This window comes from Oryctolagus cuniculus, chromosome 13 (assembly GCF_964237555.1).
Source record: "Oryctolagus cuniculus chromosome 13, mOryCun1.1, whole genome shotgun sequence".
In the NCBI taxonomy this organism is placed as follows: Eukaryota; Metazoa; Chordata; class Mammalia; order Lagomorpha; family Leporidae; genus Oryctolagus; species Oryctolagus cuniculus.
The window spans coordinates 71,749,959-71,774,721 of record NC_091444.1 but is presented as its reverse complement, the minus strand read 5'-3'; the positions used below and the strand labels follow the sequence as shown (position 1 = coordinate 71,774,721).

The window sequence follows — 24,763 nt, the reverse complement described above, 5'->3', positions numbered from 1 at the left end:
CTAGCTGAGGTACCCCGAAACGTGGTTTTCTCTTTTCTGTTGAGGAATGCTTTGCATAATGGCTAAACGTATTTCATTAGAATCCTGAAGTGTTGCAGCAGAAACAATTTAAATCTACATTTCAATTATTTTTCTTAAGAGTAACTTAAAAAATGTGCTGTTTAAGTGAAAGTAAATTATTTGTCTAATTTCTGTCAGGGGCTCTTTAGAAGTCACAGAAAATGTGGTTAGTAGAATTCATGACTCTCCACTCTGTCAGGAAAGCTCCCTATGAAATAAAAGAGGCGGAAAGCCAGTCCCAAGGCCAAAATCATTATTTATTTTTTAAATCACAGTAAACCAGGCTTACTGTTTGTACCGTGAGTATGTCTGGTCACATGAAATGCGTGGAGTTCTCATCACTCCACACAGGCTGCGGTTTCATCCTGTTTTTAAATATGTCTGTTAAGCTTCAGACAAATTCATCTAGAAAGGAAAGGGACAATTTAATCCCCCAAACTATTAATATTTTTAATAATTGTAAATTTATCATTTCAATTTTGCATACCCAGGAAAGGTCTCCCTACAGCATTATTATAAATGATTTTAAACAGTCCTGGCATTAAAACATGAAAGATTAAGCTTTAATTTTTTTGTTTAAAAAAATCCCCTTAGGCAATAAATAGGTTCCTTTGTCTCATGGCCTTGAAATAAAAATTAAAATAGTTTAAATTGCCCATGGTTAGAATAAGTGTTTCATGCAATTATCAGATGGTAGTGAATAAAATTAGAAATTAAATCATGAAAGAATAAAAACTAGGTAAGTGCATATTATGCCTTTTATGAGTTTCTCACAGGTCTTTTGAAGCCTAATTTAATCGTGTTTCTTGTCTTTTATTTTGATATGATAATTTTTCCTTTGTTTACTTTGGTCTTGTATTTAGTTAATTAATTCTTGGGTCATTTCTTCTTACCAATTCTGAACCGGTTTTTGAGGATTCTGTCTCTGTGTTTATAAAGAGGCAAACTGTCTATAAGGCATGCAACTAGGTAATAAAGATAATAATAACTGACTCAGCTCGTAGGCTTATTGCTTTCATCTGGTAAATTTGAGAACTTGGTAAGGTTGCTGCCATCATATATGAACATGTCTTTGGTGTTTTCTTCCTAAAACATACTCTTGCATTCATGGACCACACTGTTTCACAGACTTCCTCCTATTTTCTTATTTAAAGAAAAGGATGTTTTAGAAATCTCCAAATGCTACCCTAAGTGCAGACTCAGTCAAGTGAACTCTTAAGAATAGATCATTTCTTTTGGTATCGTAAGGTATTTTAAAATGCTAGGAAGGGTGGTCTTTGTGGTTGTTTTTTGTTTTGTTTTTTTTTTGTTTTGTTTTTTGTTTTGTTTTTTTCTCATTTCCACCATTGGCTTTTCAGAGTTTTCACTTTAAATTCCAGGCAGTATCTCCCCCTAACTTCAAGGTGTTCTGTGCCTCCTTGAAGGCTGTCACAGACACAAAGTTCCAAGCAATGGAGCTGTTTGAGGTTAACGGAGACTGAAGGTGTTTTAACATGATTTAAACCTGTCCTGCCCTCCTCACGTGATGACGACCGTGAGTAGCTGCTGTCTGAATGAGCAACAGAAAACAAGAATTGACCCTCAAAGTTAGGCTTGCAGTGAACAGGAGGCTCTGTCATCACTGTAAATGTATCTGCACGTATATCGTAAGAAAACGAGATAAGAGATGTGATGCATAGGCTTGTTGAACCCATGTTTCTGAACCTCATAGTTTGTGTGTGGAAAGTGCCTAAATGAGGTAGACTACACTGTTCTCCAAGCAGTAAAATGCACAGGGCAGTAACACAAACTTGGGTGGGAGGGGACCAGGAGAGAGGGATAGACAGACAACGTCAGAACGTCTAATACTAGACCTCTCCCCAGACTACTCTTCCATGGCCTCCCCGCCCTAGTCAGTATGTCTTCTCAGCCCCTGGTCTTCACGGCCAGCCCCAGGTCACTGCCGCCTTGACCGTCTCCACACTTACTCTCTGCTCCCTGGGGAGCATCTGTTTCCTTCTTACTGATGCTGGCCTGGATGAGGCCTTCATTTGCACTCCCTGTTCATAATGGAAGAGCCTCCATCTCAGCTGGCACCCGCTGTCCATTTTGCTCACTGTAAAGCAAAGCAGCACTTTGCTTCGGTGTGTCTCGGCGGCGTGGACCACAGTGAAACAGACCATCTCTGTGGCATTATATAACTCGGTCCTTTCACACCAAAACCTTAAGTAGCCTCTCCACCCCTAAGTGGCCCACATGCCCACCAAATCAAGTCATTGTTTATCCCCTAAACACACCATCAGCCTTTCTTCCTTTCTTCGCCTCACTGTCCTATCCACAATGCCTTCTTCCCCACCTTCTTCCATGAATACCATAATGCATTGCAGTGCCTATTCTTGGAAAATTAGCATTTTAACGAACATGATAAAAAGTAGTTTATACTATTTCTGTAAGTCAAACTGCATTAAAACAAATATTTTGTAGGAATAAGACGTGTTCTCAATTCCCTACTAATCTTTTAAGAATGAATTCAGGCCGGCCCCGCATCTCACTTGGCTAATCCTCCGCCTGCGGCACTGTAGCACCCTGGATTCTAGTCCCGGTTGGGGCTCTGGTTCTGTCCCGGTTGCCCCTCTTCCAGTCCATGTCTCTGCTGTGGCCCGGGAAGGCAGTAGAGGATGGCCCAAGTGCTTGGGCCCTGCACCCCCATGATAGACCAGGAGAAGTACCTGGATCACCCGTCACGTCGCATGTCACGCCGACCCCCTCAATTTTCCTGGTGGCCCTACACTGGTTAGATAGTACAGGAGCCCGTGTGACTTCTCGGAGTATTTCTGCTTACACTGTACTTAAAAATACAGGCATTCTATTAATTTTTTTCATTACACAAAAAGCAAGTCATTCACGTGACGATTACCTGGGGCTCTCACCCTACCATTTCGCCTCTTAGGCCCATCTTTTGGCACCCTCATTATCAGTGAGGAGAAGTAAATAGTTCTCTCATGTATTGACCCTCTGACTGAAGTGAAGCGAGTTGGCAAAATGAGCTGTCTGTGGGTTCAAGTCAATCAACATCTTTATACTCTTTTGACTATAAAAGAGAATTGGCATCTCATCCATTACTCATTTCCTGCAAGCTTCAACATTTTGTACTTTTCTGAAAGTTTTCATGTCTGCTTTTGCTTTTGACATTATGGTGGCCCAATTTATTTTCATTAATATGAATGTGGCCACCACATAAAATATTCTAGAAGTGTCACTGTAGTGATACTATAATTTTTTCATTCATTTAAAAAATATTTATTGAGCATCTACTTTGAACTTGGGACCAATCTAGATACTTCAGGACACATCAATAAAATCTCTGCCCTTATATACTTTATAATTCATATTTTAAAAAGTATAATTTTACTAAATTCTCACCACAGTAAAATAATTTTGAATAGCCTTTAAGTATAAACTGTAACTTTTCTAGCCTTAAACAATCTATTCATAATCAATGTTTTGTATAGGTTAGGTTAAATTTTGTCAATCAGATCGAAGTGGGCAGAGGAAGGAACTCTTTCTGGTATTTCTACTTCTTCTTTAGGCCATATCGCTTTCCCCTACATTTAATGCAACAAGAACTCTTAGTAGCAGCTGCCCTGAGGAAGTAGATTTAGCAGTTGGCAGAAAAGGAAATGAAAGGGTTTGCCCTAGAGAGAAGTGTACCTGGCATTACTGCCCTGTGGCTTCTCTACAGAAGCATTACACAATATAAAACTCACATTTACGGAAGACAAGGCGCTGGGAATGACACGTCCTTCTAATAAATGGTTCTTTATTTGGCACTGGTCATCCTGCTTCTAAGGGGTGGGGGTGGGGAGGCATGCATATATCTCTCAAGCAGAGGAGTTTTAAAGGCCCCTGCATGTGCCGGGAGTTTCCATCAGAATAGTGAGAACCACAGCTAATTCTGTAATTCCTCCCAGTGTCCTCATCTGCCAGAGGGTCTTTGGCTCCTGCCGTCAGAACAGCTCTTGCACAGTGGATGGGCAGCCGCAGTTTAGGCGATGCCCTGACCCAGAGCAGACTGGAGCCTCTTAATAGTCCTGAACTAATTTCAAGCTTAATAAAGCTGTGTGGCTGAGGGGGTAGAGATATCTGTGGCTCCAGCAAGGCCCACACTTGGACTTATGCAAGCAGGTTCCACCTGTGCCCTGAGCTCTGCTTGTCAGATCCCGTCTTGCCCCGGGGTGGGTAGGCCCTGTCACGAGTTCATGGTTCATTCTTTGTTTTGCATGGGCTTTTTAACATTTATACTCATTCACTCTGCTTCTCTGTTTTTTGTTTTTAGTAGCTCTGGACTCTGTGCTGTGGTGTTAGGGATTCATTTGTAAATGCTGCTTTGCCTAGTCTCCTGTATTGCGTAGCAGATCCACATCAGATCCCATGTGAAGTCTTTACAAGCTCAGAGCTCTGATTTCTCTCCAACACCAACCACTTACTAGGATTTTTATTCTCACTAGGTTATTGACGTTGCTGTGTAGAGTAACCATGTAATCCCTGATAGCTAGCATTGATGAGGAGCGTGTATTAACTGCCATGTTTTACATTAGATGAGAAGATCAACAGAACTTCATACTAGCCACAACTTTCCAGAAATTTTATAATCTGAGGTCCATTTCTTAAAACTTGAGGAAGACACAGCATAGGTATTTGTAGTTCACATGTAGTTTAATCCCATGATCTGCTGTAAACAAGATTTAGTAGCCACATCCAAAACAAAAGCAAACAAAAACAGGAGCAGGTGTCAGAGATGGGAGACTCTGTCCTGAGGAAACAGGGCACCATGTAGTATGAAAGTTGACATTTAGCCAAAATGTTAACATTAGGTAAGACTTCTAAAGGTAAAATGGAAGGATAGATCAGATGTATGAAAATGCAAAGAAAGGATTTAATTAGTAAATGAAAATTCATCCCATTTTTTACAAGCATGAGATGTGTTGGAACAGTCACCATGGAGGGCCCTGAAAGCTATGGCTAAGGAACTGGGACTTTTTCTTATAGGCTGGAAAGAGCCCTGTATGGACTTTATGCCCAAAAATGTCAGCGGTTGGACTTCAGCACTGATTTGATGTGAGGGAGAACAAAAGGGAAGGAGTTAAAGATGACCTCACTGTGCTCAGTTTAGGTAGCCAGTGGAGTAGTGTTTTCTTCCCTTTTGTTAGTTGGTTCTTTGTTTCCTTTTTATTTTATTTTTTTTTTAAGACGTACTTATTTAAGAGGCAGAGTAACAGATGGAGAGAGACAAAGAGAAAAGAGAGAGACAAAGAGGAATGTTTTCCATCCGCTCATTCATCTCCAAAAGGCCACAAAGGCCAGAGCTGGGCTAATCTGAAGCCAGGAGCTTCTTCCGGGTCCCCACGCAGGTACAGGGGCTCAGCGACTTGGGCCATCTTCCACTGCTTTCCCAGGCCATAGCAGAGAGCTGGATTGGAAGTGGAGCAGCCAGGACTGGAACTGGCACCCATGGAGGATGTCAGCACTGCAGGCGGATGTTTAACCTACTACACCACAGCACCAGCCCCTGGAGTAGCATTCTCATTAGTAGAGAGGGTATTAACAAGAAGCATTTGTAGTATGAGATGACTAGCCCATGTTGAGCTGAAGCCACTCACTGAAGTATGTCCAGTAGTGTTTGGGTAGCTGACCTTCAGGTTTACCAGAGACTGTAACTAGAAGAATGGGTTGGGGCTCAGCTGCAGAGGCGAGGCAGCTAACTCACTAGAGGCTGGGTGAAGTCATGATGCTGCAACCAGCCATTGGCCAGCCCTGTGGCTTACTAGGCTAATCCTCCGCCTGTGGTGCTGGCACACCGGGTTCTAGTCCCGGTCAGGGCGCCGGATTCTGTCCCGGTTGCCCCTCTTCCAGGCCAGCTCTCTGCTGTGGCCCGGGAGTGCAGTGGAGGATGGCCCAAGTGCTTGGGCCCTGCACCCCATGGGAGACCAGGAGAAGCACCTGGCTCCTGCCTTTGGATCAGCGTAGTGAGCCAGCTGCAGCGGCAATTGGGGGTGAAACAACGGTAAAAGAAGACCTTTCTCTCTGTTTCTCTCTCTTTCACTGTCCACTCTGCCTGTCAAGAAAAAAAAAAAAAGAAAGAAACCAGCCACAAAGCAGAGAACTTTGTCTGGTGCTTTTATTTTGAGGAAGAACAGCAGGGGGACCAAGAGGTGGGAAAGGAACTGTATGAGTAGCACAGTGTCAGGGAAGAGAAGCAGGAAGCGAATGGAGGTGAGGGCAGAAGAGGGCTGAAGTTTGCACATGGGTGGTCCTTCCCCTGGGAGTGGTCACCTCACTAAAGTATGGCAGTAGGTCTGAAGGCAGGAACAGAGAAGGGGTGGGAGTCTGGAGGCAAGGATTACAGGCATTCTCATGCACTTTGGTGAGTTTTTAAGAAGTGTTGAAAATAGCAGGGTAACAAGGAGGAGCATATTTGGTTTGTTTTTATTAATGTGGATAAAACATAAATCAGAACAGAGAAATAAGAAAGAGGCTAATGAGAGGTGAAAATTGAGAGACTGCAGTGAGAAAGCAGGTTTAGAGGGCCTGTCCCCTGGTGAGGGAAGCCGTGTCTGGGGGAGGTTAGGGGGTGGGAGCCCCAAGAGCAGCTTCATGGCACTGCCTCTCCATCGTTCCCTGGCACCCAGTACGCAAGCTGGAGGGCAGGAACTCAAAGAAATGTCAAGCAAGCAGATGGTGTCACCTTCAAAGAGGGAACACCTTAGTCTTTGAAACACAAGGAGAAAGTAGGATCAGAGAAGATACAAGAATTTAAGACAGAAAAGTATTTATATTTAATATTGGTCAAGAATTTAAATATCTAAGTCTGGAAGCAGAAAAGCTCAGGCAAAAGGCAGAAATTTAAGGAAAAAACCAGGAGGGGAACATGTTGTGGTACGGTGGGTTTAAGGCTCCACCTGGGGCGCTAGCATCCCGTAATCAGAGTGCTGGCTTGAGTCCTGGCTACTCTGCTTGCAATCCAGCTCCCTGATAAAGTTCCTGGGAAGGCACTGGAAGATGGTCCAACAAACTCGGCCCTGCCACCCATGTGGGAGGCTCAGATGAAGTTCTTGGCTCTGGCTTGACCCAGACCTGGCTGTTGCGGCCATCTGGGGAGTGAACCAGTGAATGGAAAAATCTCTCTGTGTCTCTCCCTATCACTCTTTCAAAGTTTTTTTTTAAATATAAGTTTAATATAATTGTAATAGAATAATTAGCTTTACTTATTACTAGACATCTTGACCAAGAATCCTTTGAGTAAGTCATTTAATCTTTAACTTTCCACTTTCCCAGTTGTGAAATGGAATTCATTGTTTACTTTCATTCTTGGTGAAAGTGAGGTATATATATTTATATAAACATATAACCTATATATAGACATATCCTGCTGCTTTTCTAAAAGACCATATTAGAGTATCACATGGGCAAGTTTATTTCATTATTTTTGAGTAATTGTAAATACTGCTTCTCTGGAGAACTGGAAACTAGGTTAAAACTGGAATAAGCACTAGTGGTATTTTTCTCTGAATCTCTTGCCTTTGGAAAACAAATTTCTCTCCACCCTTCCTAAGGCGATTAGAATGTAAATGCAGAGGAAGGAGGGTTTCCTCACTCCTTTTTGCTTTTGTGCTTCACTGCACACCATGGCAGTGAACCCTCCACAATACCTTAAATGTAATTTGAGGTTATAGAACAACTCCCCCTCCTTACCAAATACAGAACCGTGCTGTTGGATTAAACAGAGCAAGACAGCCGTGTCTGGGCAGGATCTCAGCACTGAGGGTCAGGCACCGAGGCCCATGGGAGTCATTTGTTTTCATTTCCGGCAACACCTGGTGCGTGCTCAGGGGCTGCAATTGTGTCAGAAGTATTTGCTGGGCCAGGCAAGCCCACAGCCTCTGCTTTTCAAATCGAGGACTGTGCTGCACCTTGCCAACCTTTGGGTCATATTATCCAGAGGAAAATCTCCCTCCTAGAAATCAGCAGTCTCCCCATCAGGGCAAGCCATGCCTTCTCCGGGACACCTGGAAGAAGGCCAGACTTCAGACAGCTTGTCTGTAGCTCCAGTGACGACATGGACCTGTTTTGTTAAGAAGTTCTTTGCTCACCCTTTATCAACAAGAGGCCACAGCCTGGCCAGATCAAATTTTATAGGTGCAAAGAATCTTGAGCGTAATCCACCCAGTGCCTCATTCATGACAGATAAGGAAACAGGCATGCAAAGGTAAATGGTTTGCTCATGGAAGCACAGGTTGTTAACAACAGTGCAAGGACAGTTCCACCAAACCATGAAATACTCCAAAGCAGGAACTCATGGAAACCAGAAGTGTGTATCTGGATCTTCTCCCTTGTGAAGAGAATACCAACACTTTTTCCAGTCAGTGTCCTTAACCATCAGTACAACAGACACACTTGGGGCGCACTGGGGGGACGTATGTAATTTCATTTTGGTCAGTCTTAAGCATGGTATCATTGCAGGGGAAAACGAGTTCCATTTTCTCTTCTTTTCAGTTTTTACTTGATCCATGTGTATGGAATTTGTATATAGTTGACTCTGAAAGCTGTAGCCCCAGATTACACCTGCATTCCTAAGTGTCTGCCTCCATGGGAATGGGAAGATCCTAAAAATAAGGCCAGGTAGGGAGGTACCCTTGTTTACTGATGACTGATAAAGTAGATTTCTTTCTCAAAGTATCAACTATTGAGAGTTCAAATAAGCATTTGGAAAAAATTAAAGTGAAAAAAAAAAGAGTGACTATTTCAGGATTTGTTTTTGAAGTTTTAATAAACGTAATTCTTTTCCATTTTTATGGGGTACAGCACAATATTTCAGCATGTGTTTGTAGCACACACTGCTCAAATGAATCATTTAGCTTTGCATTTCCTTATTTTTATGTTTGGAACCTACTATCTCCTCTCTTCTAGTTCTTTATACCGTATACAACCCAGTGTTATGAACTATAGTCACTCCATGGAGTACTTTGGACTTCAAGGGAATGATACTTCCCATAGTAATTTCTCACCTTCAGCAAGGTTTGCTGTCATGGAGTAAAGCCCCCAGAATGGGTCGAAGTCCAAGTCTACACCTTGAGACTCAGTTTTCGTCCTTACCAGTCTTCTAGAGAACCAGTAATGACTCGCCTCACCCAGTGTCACGCCAAGCCAAGCCGCTTCCCAGCTTCCTTGCGGCTGGAAGTGGGTGGTGAAACTAATAGAAATTGTTACACAGGAAAAGATGGTCTCCCATCATAAACTGCCAAGCAGTGAGACGATAACCACCTCCGAACCCTTCCCACCACTTCCTGCAGTCTCCTCCCCCTCCATCACTGCTCCCCTCCACCCCCACAAAACCTTTTAGGGAATAAGTTAAAACAAGAAGTGCAGTTATTGTGGAATAATTGGGCCCCATGAGAGAAGAGACACTCTGTATTTTGTTAATGCCCTAGGGTTGTGATTAGCTAATAATGATAGTGCCTGTGTCATTGCTTAATTATTCTACCTCCTCACAATCATTGCCACTGTTGGAATACAGCATCCAGAATCGTTTGAGGCAATAAGGCAGCCGCAGGCTCCACTGTCTGGAGTATGTTTGCGCAGTGCAATTTTCTCTGTGTTAACAATTATTGTATTTTCTAAATCACGAAGCCACTGTGTTTTCACACTCTCACTGTTCTATAGAAAGCGTCGAATGAACGCAGTGAAGGCACATCTTGCTATCTTCTGTTACTGTTGTTTTGTTGTAGCTTTAACAACAACAACAACAACAAAAACTCTTGCTGTTCAGGAAGAGTGAGAAGGAGAGTTAATATGAGAAAATGAATCCCTCTGTTCCCTAGAAAGCCAGGTCCTTTCTGGGATAGACTCACCTAGACATTAGACATGACCGGCAAATGCAGTGATAAAAGACGATGGAGAAATTACTGGCATAAGAACTTTGTAAATGAAGGAGTGGTAAGTGTGAGATGGAGAATCGCCTCATACCTCTTTCCTGTCTTTCTTGGTGGCTCCGGGATTTCAGAAGGATGCAGGAATAGCCCAGTTCCCTAGCATTCAGCCAGCTTCACCCCACATTGGGAATCTTGTTCATCATCCCATCTTCTACACTGAATAGGAAAGAAACCTAGCTAAGTTTACTCTGTGTGTCCCTGATCTCAGTTCAAGTAAAGGGGAAGGTGGGGTTACCAGGGAGGGGCTTTGGCCCTTTCCCTGCCCCTGCTTGTACACAGAAGGGGTAGCTTGGAACCTGAAAGTGGACATCTGGCCACTCCTGCCTAGCTGTGTCTGAGTGGGGAGTGTCCCCAGCCTTGTCCTTAGTGTGCTGGTGACACCGAGGCACCAGCTGGCTTCATTATTCCTATGTTAAAAACATCCACGCTTAGCTCTGGCATATAAGCAGAAAGGAATGATTTAGCCCCTTAGCCACAAGCTTGGCTGTGTCATGAGGAAGCCCCCTCACAAGGCTGCCATGAAATGAGATATGATGCCCTTGCCCATCTCGTTCAAGCCTTCAGACTTGCCTCACCAAAAGAAGCCTAGATGTGTTGGGGTGGTGCTGTGGCCTGGTAGGTGGGCGGGTGCCAGTTAAGAGTCACAGCTGCTCCACTTTCGATTCAGCTCCTTGCTGATACACCTGGGAGGGTGGCGGGGATGGTCTAAGTCCTTTAGCCCCTGCACCCACATGGGAGACCCAGAAGAAGTTCCTGGCTCCTAGCTTCACCCTGGCCCAACCCTGACCGTTTAGGGAGTGAACCAGCAAATGGACTCTCTCTCTCTCTCTCTCCCCCTCTCTCTCTCTGTCTTTAGGATAGACAGATCTTTGGGGAAAAAAAAAGAAAAAGAAAACCAGATGTGAAGTCTAGTTCACCTACTTCAGCCTTCAGTAGAATCTTTATCTACTCAGAAGCTTATTTAGTGCCTGTCATGTTCCAGTCAATAAAATATTTCAGAAAATAAAACAGGCAAAATTACTACTCTTTTTTTTTTTTCAAGATAGTTTATTTAAGAGGTAGAGTTACAGTCAGAGGGCGGGAGAGACAGAGAGAAAGGTCTTCCATCCACTGGTTCACTCCCCAAAAGGCTGCAACAGCTGAGGCTATGCAGATCCAAAGCCAGGAGCTTCTTCCTGGTCTCCCACGTGAGTGCAGGGGCCCAAGCCCTTGGGCCGTCTTCTACCACCCTCGCAGGCCATAGCATAGAGTTGGATTGGAAGAGCAGCCAGGACATGAACCAATGCCCATCTGGGATGCCATCGCCGCAAGTGGAGCCTTAACCTACTGCGCCACAGCACCAGCCCCACAATTCCTACTCTTGAATGAGCTTATCTTCTTGTGGGCTTTATTTAATAGAGGAAGAAGCAAACGGTAACTTACTGCTTCTATTCCTTGCCTCCTAGCAGCTCTTCCCCTTTCCTGTCAGACTAAACCTATCATCTCCCCATAAGCTTTCACTTTCTCCTGCCTCAATCTAGATCTTACACCCAGCCCCGAATGAACTTGATAGTACCTCATGGGGCATCCCTGGGGCTGGTGATCCTCAAGTGTCAGTGTGCAAAAGAAGCACCCAAAGAGGGGCCAGTGCTGTGGCACAGCGGGAAAGGGTGCTGGCATCCTGTGTGGCCATAGGTTTGAGTCTGGGCTGCTCCCCTTCTGATCCAGCCCCCTGCTAGTGCACCTAAATAGCAGTGGAGAATGGCCCAAGTGCTTGCGCCCCTGCACCCACCTGGGAGGCCTGGAGGAAGCTCCTGGCTTCAGATGGGCGCAGCGGGCTGTTGCAGCCATTTAGGGAGTAGACCAGCAAACGGAAGATCTTTCTTTCTTTCTCTCTCTCCCTCTGCCTCTGCTTCTCTAACTCTTTCAAATAAATAAATAACTCTTTAAAACAAAACAAACAAAAAGCACCAAGAGGACTCAGACATCAGACCCCTGAGCCCCACAACCAGAGAGTTAGGTTCAGTCCATCTGAGATGCAGAAAGGTCTACTCTGTAACCCCCAAAAATGACCTTTCTCTTTGAAATGAGTATATGGTTAGAACTTCCCGCAAAGCAGTGTGGATCCTGCCGCCAGCAGAGTGATTCTGACCCAATGGCCAGCAGCGTCTCTCTGCAGCTCTAGGCTCTGGGTCAGAGGGGGCTGACCCTACAGAAATCTGCCCTTTATCCCAGTACTCATTTGCTGTGGGGGGGGGGGGGGGTCATCGAAGATTGGAGTTGGGCGTGCTCAGTGTGGAAGCTGCTGTGTGCGTTTCCTAGGATAGCAGAGTTAGAAGCTGTGGGTATCATAAGCTTTATGGGACTCGTATTTACATAGATCCCTTTGTCCCTCGGTCTCTAGCAGTTTCCAGTCTGATTTATACTGTGGGCAGTGGAAACTGGAGTTTTCATCCAGGTTTGCCCTAAACCATTAGAATTCTGCCTTTGTGGAGTCCTCATTTTCCCTGCCAGGAGAGGCAGCCAACATGTGGTTGGCACTGGTGGAAACAAGAGCTTCTCACTGTTGCACCTCCACAGCAATCAGGCCTGGCCTCGGGGGTCTGCAGAAACCCCTTGACAGACGACCATCAATGGCCTCTGCTTTCAAATTTCCACAGACAGGAGCACCATGCCTCTCAGGCATCTCAGCTCACTTCAGAAGACTTCTGATCCTTACAGTCTCCTTTATATTGAGCAGAAATCTACCCCTGTATACATTTTACCCACTGGTCCTCATTTTTGGTCTCTTTGACCTGCAAAGACTATCTTTCCAGTGTCAAGACCTGAGACTGTTTCTTTCATTTTACCTTCCCATCAACTTCTTTTATTCTCACTCAGTGTGACTTCTATATCTGGTCACCTCTTGTGGATGTTCTCAAAACTGCATACACAGACTGACAATAAGGGCTGCAGGATTACTCATCCATGCAATTTCCCGCCAGGGTTGGGGCTGGGGAAATGCTGAATCTTTGTTTTAAGAGTTAGAAAATGGAGTTTTCTAACTCTTATGTGTGATCACTGCTTACTTTTTTTTTTATTTGACAAGTAGAGTTATAGGCAGAGAGAGACAGAGAGAAAGGTCTTCCTTCCATTGATTCACTTCCCAAATGGCCGCTACGGCCGGCGCTGTGCCGATCCAAAGCCAGGAGCCAGGTGCTTCTTCCTGGTCTCCCACACGGGTGCAGAGGCCCAAGGACTTGGGCCATCCTCCACTGCCTTCCTGGGCCACAGCAGAGAGCTGGACTGGAAGAGGAGCAGCTGGGACTAGAACCTTGCGCCCATATGGGATGCCGGCGCCGCAGGCGAAGGATTAACCAAGTGAGCCAGAGCGCCAGTCCCCGTGACAACAGAATAATCAGACACTCCTTCAGATACAGACACATGTTTATCTATCACCTGCTGTGTGTCAGACAATGCCACTTCCTTTGATTCTGTCCTTTCTCAAAGATAGCTGGCGGGACTGCACCCTATACATAGTAGGCCTCAGCTATGTTGAACAGATTACCTGAGGTGTTACAAATTGGAAGGGACAGAGAACCAAGAAATTACAGGTGAATCTGAAAAAGTTAGTAACTTATGTAAGTAAATTTCTACAGTCGCCACAAGGAGGATGCAAGAGGCAATGATGGGTTCTAACTTCAATATTAGCGAAATATCAACTCTCTGGAGCCAGCTGGCTGTGCTGAAATCCTGGCTCTACTACTTACAGCTATGTGACCCTCCACAACCTGTTTTCTCTCATGATAGTTATAAATGACTAAATGAGCTAACAGTACACGTAAAGTGCTGAAAACAATGACCAGCACATAGTAAGTGCTCAAAAAATACTAGCTATCATCGGCTTTATTCCTCCTGGAAAAACTGAAGTTGCTGCTGTGACAAATTATCTTAAACCTAGTGACTTAAAACAGCACACATGTGTCATCTTACAGTTGGCTAGGTTAGAAGTGCAACATACTTACTGGGCAGAGGTCAGATTCTGTTCTGGAGGCTGCAGAGGGCAGCCTGCTTCCCTAACCTCTGCCTTCTATAGACCACCCACGTAGCTCCAGGTCCCTTCCTCCATCTTCAGAGCCATGCTACCTCATGCTACCATTTCCTCTTTCTGTCCTCTCTTCTGCCAATAAAAACCCACCCAGATAATCTAGGATATTCTCTCCATCTCAAGGTCAACTGATTAGCACCTTGAATTCCTTTTTGTTTTGTAACCTAACATACTCACAGGTTCTAGAAATCAGACATGGATTGGAAAACATATAATACAGCAATGGATTTTATATATAATAGTGGTTCTTACTCCCTCTCCAAATATGGGGACCCAAAGAAGCTTCATTTACCTACCCAGGAACGGAGCCATGGGGAGGCAAGAAGGCCTTTATCGAGCACCTGTTGACAACTCGTATTTCAGTTCGTCCCCTCCCACCCTGTGGAAGTCGGGCCCTTACCACTCTCACAGTCAGATGAGCTCCCCCTCTTTCCAAAAGGAAAACCCAGAGCTAGCAGGGTTGGGGAGAGGCAGTCTAGCACCCACATGAGAGAGAGGGATATCTTCCTAGAAGGTAGAAGTAAGGTTCTTTTCTCCCTGAAAAGCTAGGAGAAAAAGCATTTATCTCTGGCACAAATAAACTTAAACAACAACAAAACCCTAAACTTTTAAAAGTAAGATTAGCCTCTTTTTGAGTTTTTGTAATAGTTTTCCGAATAGCCCCTCCCCTTACTACTGTGACATATGTAAGGAGACGCCTTGTGGCCTTCACATAGAGGCCTGGGACACACAGCTGGAGTGCCTGCTCTCATCCTTACCTCTAACTCGTGAGCGCTGGTGCTGATGTGTTCAGGGTCCTATACCTCTGCTTCCTCATCTTTCCAGTGGAGCAAAGACTGCCATCTAGTTCATAGGTTGCCTGGCAGGAGCCAACCTACAGTGAAAGAATGTACTGAAAAGATTCAGTATTATTGTTGATGGGGACCAGAGAAAAGAAACAGCATCTTGACTTCCCTATGACTCAAACTGTCAGTTTTATTTGAAATATTGGAGAGCAGCTACTCCAGGTCATTTTAGCGTAATTTGCCTTCTTTTTTATAGTCTGGCATAATAAGGGGCCTAATGACCTAGGCTCTCAGTCTGTGACCTATAGTTTAACCTGGGTCAGGAAACCCTTCTGGATGTATGAGTATTATTCATATAAGACACACCCCAGCCCCTCAAATGGGATTCCAACAGTGAACTACCCTGGTCAGATGAACAAAGAAATTCTGTTACTAGCTCAAAGTGGGCAAATCTTGATCACCAATCTTTCTTGACCACCTCATGTCCTGCAGATGTTACCGGTGAATAGCAGGGTTCTTGTCTTCACGCAAGAAAGAATTCAGGCATGAGACAGAGTAGTGGAAAGTAAAGTAACAAAGTTTATTAGGGAAAAGGACACCCGTAAGAACGGATGGGCACATCTCCAGACAGGACCTCAGAGAGAGTGCTCAGTCACTCGGCCTGGGGGGAGGAGCAGGGTTACATGGTTGAGTGCAGAGATTACACCTGGGCAGGCAGGCAGGTGACTCAGCAGAGAGGCAGAGGGCTGAGTGCGCAGTCCGGTTGAGGCGGGGGATTTTTAAGGAGATGGGTCTTTGTCTTCACACATCTCTTCCTGAAATAAAGGATTTTATGGATGCAAATATTAAGAAGCTCCTATCTGAGTTTTCCCCTGAAGGTATCAGACAGGAGGAAGCCTAGCTGGTGCTGTCCTGAGTTTAGAGGAAAGGTGAGCAAGACCCCCTGGAGAATCAGGAGCTGGAGCAGGGTATTTGAAATGCAGATACTGGGCTGTGATTGTGGAAGATTGTCAGGCAGAAGGGGCAGGGACCCCCACCTAGCAGGTTATCGGGTAGGAGGGGGCAGGACAGGATCCGAACACTGGGCTGCCCCTGAAACATTATCGGGATGACTTTGAGATGCAGATGCATATGCTGGACATAGACATCTTCTCTTTAGGCCTTTATGTCACACACACATAAGCTCATATCTGACTTCCTACCTAACACAAGTTCTGTTCTAATTTTTTTTATATTTTTATTTGAAAAGCAGAGTTAAAGACAGAAAAGTCTTCCATCTGCTGGTCCACTGCCCAAATTGCCACCAACGGCCAGAGCTGGACTGATCCAGAGCCTGGAGCTTCTTCTGGGTCTCCCACGAGGGTGCAGGGGCCCAAGGACTTGGGCCATCTACTGCTTTCCCAAGCCACAGCAGAGAGCTGGAGCAGAAGTGGAGCAGACAGGACTAGAACCGGTGCCCATACCAGATGCCGGCACTGCAGGCAACAGCTTTACCTGCTACGCCACAGCGCCAGCCACCCTTCGTGTTCTGACAACTCACCCTCCCCGTCACCACAGTTTTAACAAAAGGGCATGGACTGTGCCATGTGAACTAAGAAAAACAAGGCTTTCATTCACTGAATGACCGTGTTCTTTCTTGGTCAGCCAGCTCATCAGAACATCTGCAGGCTGATTGGTAGACTTTAGCCAGTGGCTCAGAGCAAGCTTCATATGTGACAACTGGCAAGTTGCCAGTGCTGCCACGTGAGCAAGCTGAGGCAGGCTTTGCTGCCTCCTAATTGCATTCCCCTCGGCTTTGGTCTGTAACCTCTTGCTTGGCTGCAACAGCCTTCTAACAGAGGGGTTCTGGGAGATAAGGATCCAGCATTCACCTCCCACCCTCTCCTGAAATGCCCCCTTGGTGTTATATAAATAGTTTCTGTAAGAAAATGAAGGTTGTAGTTCCCAGGGGAGATCAAAGGGCATTTTACATAGGCAGAATGCAGTCACCCAAGGTAGTCTCTGGCAAGTCTACCAACAGTTGCAGAAACAGGAAAAGATGTAAAAAAAAAAAAAAAAAGTGTGTTTGTGATCTCTATTGTATATCTGTTGAAGATTTAGTTAGATGTACTTGATTGAAATTGGCTGTGTGACTAATTGGACTTTTCTTTCAAAACAGACAATTTGTTAAAATTCAAAAGGTTCTTAAAGGCAGCCCAATAGGTAGTAGAGTTTTCCAGCTGAGACTCAGATTGGGATGAATTTTCAAAATCTTGCCTGATGATGTAGAACACATGGAATCTTCTCACTTTAAGTCATCAGTTAACTTTCTTTTTTAAATCTCAAGCTTGATTCCTCTGCCTCCTTATCTGCACCCTCTCTCCATCTTTCTACTGAAAATACTGAGAACAGCTAGTAGGAGGTGAGAAACTATGTTCAATGCTATTCATTGCATTCAGTCTCCCTGGGTTTTTATTTTTTCTTTTTAAAGATTTATTATTTGAGAGGTAGAGTTACAGACAGTGAGAGGGAGAGACAGAGAAAGGTCTTCCTACTATCAGTTCACTTCCCAGATGGCTGCAACAGCCAGAGCTGTGCCAATCTGAAGCCAGTTGCTTCCCACCAGTCTCCCACATGGGTGCAGGGACCCAAGGATTTGGGCCATCTTCTACTGCTTTCTCAGGCCACAGCAAAGAGCTGCATTGGAAGAGGGGCAGCCGGGACTAGAACCGGTGCCCATATGGGATGCCAGTGCCATAGGCAGAGGATTAACCTACTGCACTACAGCACCGTCGTCCCTGGGTTTTTAAATGAATGGAAAACTAAGATGTAGAGAGACCCTCTAATGTGCATACTATTTATTGTCAGTGACAAAATGAGCCCACTGTGTTTCCAAGACTCCTCTTCCCCTCCCATGGTCCCTACGTTCAGGCTTCCCGTCAGCAAATGGGCTGTGTGTCTGTCTAGAAGGAGGACTCCCGCCAACTTGCTTTTCACCATGAGAATTGTGAATTGTCCACCCAAGAGCAGAGTGAGCCTTTACGTCTTCCTCAGACCTGCCTTGTAGATAGAAGGGATCTGAAAACTGCAGGCGGCCCAAGATCAGCCAGTTCTGATGGCATCCAGCTCCTGTTCTCTTACCACTGAGGATGCTCTTGCCGGAAACAGGCAGCTGATGAGCCCAGGGCCTGCTGCTCTGGATTTCTAAGGAGGAGAGCACACCCCAGTAGCACCTGTGGGCCATAGTTCCTAGCATGGGTGTGAAATAGAGAGTGGGGTTGATAGCCCGGCACATGGGGTCCTCTGTGATTTCTCGTGAGGAGGAACAGGGTCTTGCAGCAGAAACAAAGACCAGTGGCCACACAGTCTTCAGTGACTAACAGCGTTTGGACTGCATGTGGAGAACAAGTGCATCTCCTTATTTTATTTGATAAAATATACCCTAGGTAGTCTTGTCTCCTTCAACCTCCACTCAGTAAGTATGAGGATCTAAAATCTCCAGTGATGCCGGATTCTGTGCCAGGTTCATTACGTGGGTCACCTTACTTAATCCTCTGAATTACATATTCTTTTATGTGTGCACCATTTGAAAACAAAGAAACAGAACGTTGGAGATGTGAAGAAGTAGTTTGAGTCCAAAGCACTCTGTCTTAAATAGAACTCACGTTGTCTCCAATTTTATATTTTAAGATTCCATTGGAAGGGATTGATGAAATTGTAGTGTTGGGTTATTCAGAGGGTGACTTTTTTGAGACAGATTTTTTTACATCCCCTGGTCCACTCCCCAAAGGGCCGCAATGACCAGGGCTGGGCCAGGAGCCTGGAACTGCATCTGGGTCTCCCATGTGGGTGGCAAGGGCCCAAGTATTTGGGCCATTTTCCGCAGCTTTCCCAGGGCATTAGCAGGGAGCTGGATTGAAGTGGAGCAGCCAGACTTGAAACGGCGCTCCAATTTAGGATGCTGGCATTGCACGCAGTGCTTTAACCTAGTGTGTTACCGTGCCAGCCCCCAGACTCCCTTTTAAATAGCTGGCGAGGCCGAGGTAGAACCTCTCGCTGTGCTTCTCGGTGATGCTCATGCCATGCTGTTCATCTCAAGTTACATGCAGGAACATTAGACTGACGAAGTCTGAGGTGTGCAAGAGCTCCGCATGATTCAACCGCAGGAATTGAGAGGGAAGGGTCCTTTGGCACGTCGTGTCTCTAGCCGTTGGAGCAGGTGTACATCAGCACCGTGGCAGGCCCACCACAGAGACGGCTGGCAGTGCGGTGCCAAGGCTTCCCGGGCAGCAGGCCTTCCCCCAGCGTGGCTCATCTCGGTGCTCTTGCGAACGGCAGCCGGGCCGAGGGCCCTGACGCAGACGGGAGCTCGTGCCTGTTTCTCGGAGGAGTTCTAGAATATCCTCATCTGGTTCACTCAGTGGCCTCCCCTCCAGGACTCACTCCAGTTTGTTCCTGTTTTCTGTGCTGTGTGAGGAACATCTCACCTTTCCACTCCCTTCCCTTAGATCTCAACAACAAGGCTGAGTGAGGGAAAGAAAAACAGACTCCTGGATGCAAGGGGTTTCTGACAGTCCCTGCACACCGGCACTGGAATTATTTTATTAGCTACGTTTCCTCGGGCCAGAAACAGAGATTTTGGTGAGAGTCTATTAACCTCCTTTGCAGTGGAAGCAATTGACCCCAATTTCTTCTCCCTCAAATGGTTACGAAGTCTGTATTAGCCTCAGTATTAGTCTAGCACCTTATGGAAGCTATTTACATGGTATATGTTTTCCCATCCAGTTCACTTTCAAACTGTTTCTATCAGTAAATCTGAATTGTGTCTCCTGTAATCAGTATACAACAGATGTCAATTCTGGGTTTGGTTTTTAAAACCAAATGTAACAATACCTAGCCTCTCATTGGATTTTTAATTCATAAATATTTAATGTTTTTATGTCATTTTACTTTTTGTTTTCTATGTTTCTTTTTCAGTTTTTATTTATGTATTTGAGAGGTAAAGAGAGACACAAAAAGAGAGGGGGAGAGAACAAGCTCCAGTCTACTGTTGAATTGCCCAAGTAGCTGCAGTGGCTAAGGCTGGGCCTAGCTGAAGCCAGAAACTTGAGCCAGGTCTTCCATGTGGGTAGCAGGGACCCAACTACTTTTCCTGTCACCGTGCTGCCTCCCAGAGTGTGCACCTCTAGGAAGCTGAAATTGAGAGTGGACTGGGTCTCCAAGCCAGGCACTCTGGTACAGGTGTCCAAGTGTCCCAGCTGTAAGAGGGAACCTTTTCTCAGTCAAGGACCATTTGGATGTTTAGAACATCATTTGTGGGCCATCAAGCTGATCAACTTAAAAATTATCCTGCCATAGGTTTATTGAATTTCTGGTCCCTGCTTGGTCACCTAGGCAGGGCCAGACTGCATGCTGGATGGTCCACACAACTGCAACAGGGCCACATCCACTCATGTCTTTCTGTTCTTCTGGTATTCTTTCATAGCTTTAACTTACATGAAGTGAGTATTTTGTAGTGTAACATTTTTATTTCTTCATAATGACTCTTTCCAATATTTTTAAAATCAGTTGTCTTAGTGGTTCCTCAAGGGCTTACACTGTAGATCATAGCTTATCAGAACCTACTCTTAATTCCACTAAATTATAGAAAAACCTCTATAATCTTCCCCCTCCTACCCTTTTCTGTGCTGTTACATCTGTAAATGAAGGGTTTTTTTTAAAAAGTTTTGCTGCCAAAAAAATAGAGATCTATGCATTTTCCATGAACATTCTGAAGATGCTTTGTGTTAAAAATATATTGCTGTAGTTACTACTTTGTATAATGTCTTTCAAAGAAATTGAAAGATAAAAGAGAAGAGGGCTAGATTTATAGAGCTCATTTTCTTTTTCCCTCCTTTTATGGCTTCTGGTTCTCTTTGCTTCTTCTGCAGATTGGAGTTACTATCTGGTGTATTCTCTGTGTTCCAATACAAGTTTTGCCCCCTAGCACCTTCTTTGTGCTGACATTATCAAATATAGATCTATATATCAAATACAGATCTAAATATGCAACTGTATACATTTGCTTTAGTCACCTGATTCTAAGTCATTTAAAGGAAGAAAAAAGAGGGAAGTGCAATTGTACTATCTTCTGTAACTACATAATTTTGTCATTGTTCTTAGGGTTTTTTGTTTTTGGTTTTTTTGTGTGTGGTTTTTTTTTTTTTTTTTTTTTTTTGTGGATTGGTGTTACTGGCTGGGGTTACTTTGTTTCAGCCTGAAGAACTTCAGTATTTTCTGTAAGGCAGGTGTGCCTCCAAGGAATTTGGTCTTCTAGGAATGTATGTTTCTTCACTTTTAGAAAATACTTTTGCTGGATATAAGATTCCTAGCTGATCCGTTTTGTTTCCTTTTCAGCACTTGGGAGTCATGTCAAGTGTCATCCTACTGCCCTCTGGTTCACTGTTTCTCCTGGAAAGTCAGCTGTTACTCTTACTCAGGTTCCCCTTGTACATGATGAGTCTTTTCTTCCTCTTGCTGCTTTCAAGATTTTCTCTTTGGTTTTCAGCATTTTTGCTCTCACATACCTGGGTATAGAACTCTTTGTATTTATCCTTTTTGGAGTTCGTTGATTTTTCTTTGATGTGTAGATTAGTGTTTTCTCATCACATTTGGGAAATAATCAGCTATTCTTTGTGTATTACTTCTGGTATTTTCTCCTTTTTCATATACAGATTGCATGTGAGTTAGTATGCTTAATGTTTTTCTAAGAAGCTGATCATTTTTCTTTGCCTTTCCATCTCTGTTCTTCAGACTGTATAAATTGTTTCTTTAAAAATTTATTTATTTATTTGAAAGAGTTAAACAGAGAAAGAGTTGCAGAGAGAGAGGTCTTCCATCCTCTGGTTCACTCCCCAATTGGCCACAATGACTGGACCTGTGCCAGTCTGAAGCCAGGAGCCTCCTCTGGGTCTTCCCACACAAGTGCAGGGGTCCAACTACTTGGGCCATCTTCTACTTCTTTCCCAGGCCATAGTAGAGAGCTGGATCGGAAGTGGAGCAGCTGGGACTTGAACCAGCACCCTTATGGGATGCTGGCACTGCAGGCAGCGGCTTTACCCGCTACGTCACAGCACTGGCCCCCAGACTGTATAATTTCTATCAATTTATCTTCAGGTTCACTCATTTTTCCTCCAACTCAAACCTACTTTTGATCCATCTGGTGATTTTTTCATTTATGTTCTTTACTTTTCAACCCCAGAATCTCCATGTTGTTCATAATTTCTTTTTTGGAGGGTTGATAGTCTTTGTAGGCTACAACACTGTCATCCTTTCTACAATGCTGTACTCATGGAAGTGGGCATTTGGCCTAGTGGTTAAGGTTCCTGCCACTCACAAGAGAGACCAGGATTACATTCCCATCTCCTGGCTTCAGCCCTGCCCTAACCATTCTCTCTCCCCACCCCACCATCTCCCCTTCCTTCCCTTGCTCTTAAGTAAATCCTTTAGGCATAAAACCACTTTGACATATTTGTCTGCTAAGTCTAATATCTGAACCCTCTCAAACACTTTGTTGTATGCTTCTTTGCATGTGTCATAATATTTTGTTAACTGGACATTTCAGATAATACAGCAGCTCTGGATACTGATCCTTCTCCCTCACTCCACATCGCAAACTCCAAACTCCTCCACAGGTTTCTTATTTGCTTAGTGACTTAGCAAGATTTAGTTTAGTGAAATCTGCAGACCAGTCCTCAATTTAGGATGGTTCAACCTGACATCTGTTAACTTTATGATGATAAGAAGGTAAAATGCATTCAATAGAAACCATACTTCGGGGCCGGCCCGCCGTGGCTCACTAGGCTAATCCTCCGCCTAGCGGCGCTGGCACACCAGGTTCTAGTCCCGGTCGGGGCGCCAGATTCTGTCCCGGTTGCCCCTCTTCCAGGCCAGCTCTCTGCTGTGGCCCAGGAGTGCAGTGGAGGATGGCCCAAGTGCTTGGGCCCTGCACCCCATGGGAGACCAGGAAAAAGCACCTGGCTCCTGCCATCGGACCAGCACGGTGCGCCGGCCACGGCGGCCATTGGAGGGTGAACCAACGGCAAAGGAAGATCTTTCTCTCTGTCTCTCTGTCTCTCACTGTCCACTCTGCCTGTCAAAAAAAAAAAAAAAAAAAAAAAAAAAAAAAAAAAGAAACCATACTTCGAGAATTTTGAGGTTTTATCTTTTCCTAAGCTATTGATATGCAGAATGATCCTCTTGTGATTGTGGGGTGGTGGCAATGAGCGCACCCCCCAGCCAGCGTACATGATCATAAGGCTAAGCAAACCAAAACTCTGCAGTATCCTAATATTGTGTTGCTAAGCTACAATGTTCAGTTGTTCAGTAGATTCAGTGTTATCAAATGCATTTTCAATTTGATACTTCCAGTTCACAGTGAGTTTGGCAAGACCTAATCCCACTGTAACTTGAGCCTGTGTATTCCCTTGCAATGTGCCTCTAATATCCCTCCTCAGAGGACACGGCCTTGAGCTTTGAGTGACATCATTAGTTTTCCTTTTATAAATGACACAATTTTCCAAACTGCTGTGTTTGCCTGCCTCTTTACCTGGTCTACGTTAAATTTCTGGCTGGCCTGTCTCTATTATTATCATACCCAGATGTTAGCCTCTACTAATTTCTAGTTATTTGCACTATTGCTTTTGGCTCTGAGGTACAGAGGTACAAATGACCCCCCCCCCCCCAGTCTGATCTGATCAGGTGCATTTGTAGGCGTAGTCTTTGAGCCAGATCTTGCGGCTTGCTCTTACCCAAAGAGGGCTCTTCTTAGCCTCTTCTTTCCCTGGCTCTCTCTGTTAAACTTTAGCTGGTCTGCCATGCTATCATGGAGCTACCAGCCTCCTCTTAATTGCTTACCACAAAAATTTCTATCGACAGCATATTGGGCTTGGACTCTTCCACATTCTGTTCCAAATAAATCCACTCCCCTCAGGAAGAGTTGTCACTGCTCCGTAGGTGACAAGGTACAGCGAGCCGCCTGCTTTTCCCTGAATACCTCTGATCTATAAGATGGGTGGCAACATAACACTGGGTCTTTTCTACTGATCTCTCCCAGCACAGAACCCACAGAACCTCCCCTCTTTAAGAAAGGTGGAGTGGGGGTGAAAGGGGCCCAGCACTCTAAGTATTCTGGGCCTGGGGTAGAGTTTCCATCACATGAGTGGAGACCCCCACTTTTCATGACCTAGAGTAAATCTGCTACCACACTTACCTGGAGCAGAGCTTCCACTGTGCTGAGCTTTGGAGTGGGGGTTGTGGCTCAAATGCTATGGATTTTTGTTGTTCATCGTGAAATTTAGTAAAAAAAAAAAATTCTTCATTTGTATATCCAGTTAGGGAAATTTCCAAGCTCATTGGGTTTTGTAATTTTCACTAGTTAGGGTCTTTTCCCTGGGGAGAGTCCACATTGTGCATGGGTATCCTTGGTGTCACCTGAAACTGTGTCCTTTTTTTTTTTTCCAGGCCTTTATTGCTTGCTGGCTTAAAATCCAAGCATGCATTCAGGATATTTTTACCCCTCACCCACAGGCACAATATTTGGCTAAGAATTATTATATATAGGCCGGCGCTGCGGCTCACTAGGCTAATCCTCCGCCTTGCGGCGCCGGCACACTGGGTTCTAATCCCGGTCAGGGCGCCGGATTCCGTCCCGGTTGCCCCTCTTCCAGGCCAGCTCTCTGCTGTGGCCCGGGAGAGCAGTGGAGAATGGCCCAAGTGCTTGGGCCCTGCACCCCATGGGAGATCAGGAGAAGCACCTGGCTCTTGGCTTCGGATCAGCGCGGTGCGCCAGCTGCGGCAGCCATTGGAGGGTGAACCAACAGCAAAAGGAAGACCTTTCTCTCTGTCTCTCTCACTGTCCACTCTGC

At 45.0% G+C, this 24,763-nt stretch overlaps 1 protein-coding gene and 1 long non-coding RNA gene across 53 annotated transcripts in view; one reads left to right on the top strand and one right to left on the bottom strand.

Moving 5' to 3' along the window:
- The window catches only part of LOC103350898 (uncharacterized), a 140,934-nt gene that overhangs the window by 72,775 nt on the left and 43,396 nt on the right, over positions 1-24,763 (bottom strand). For all 3 annotated transcript variants that reach the window (XR_011381576.1, XR_011381578.1, XR_011381577.1), the window contains exon 2: positions 1-24,763. This exon is cut by the window's left edge and continues 12,854 nt beyond it. This is a non-coding gene — a long non-coding RNA (uncharacterized lncRNA).
- CELF2 (CUGBP Elav-like family member 2) overlaps positions 1-24,763 on the top strand; it is a 931,997-nt gene that overhangs the window by 878,056 nt on the left and 29,178 nt on the right. The window lies entirely within an intron of this gene.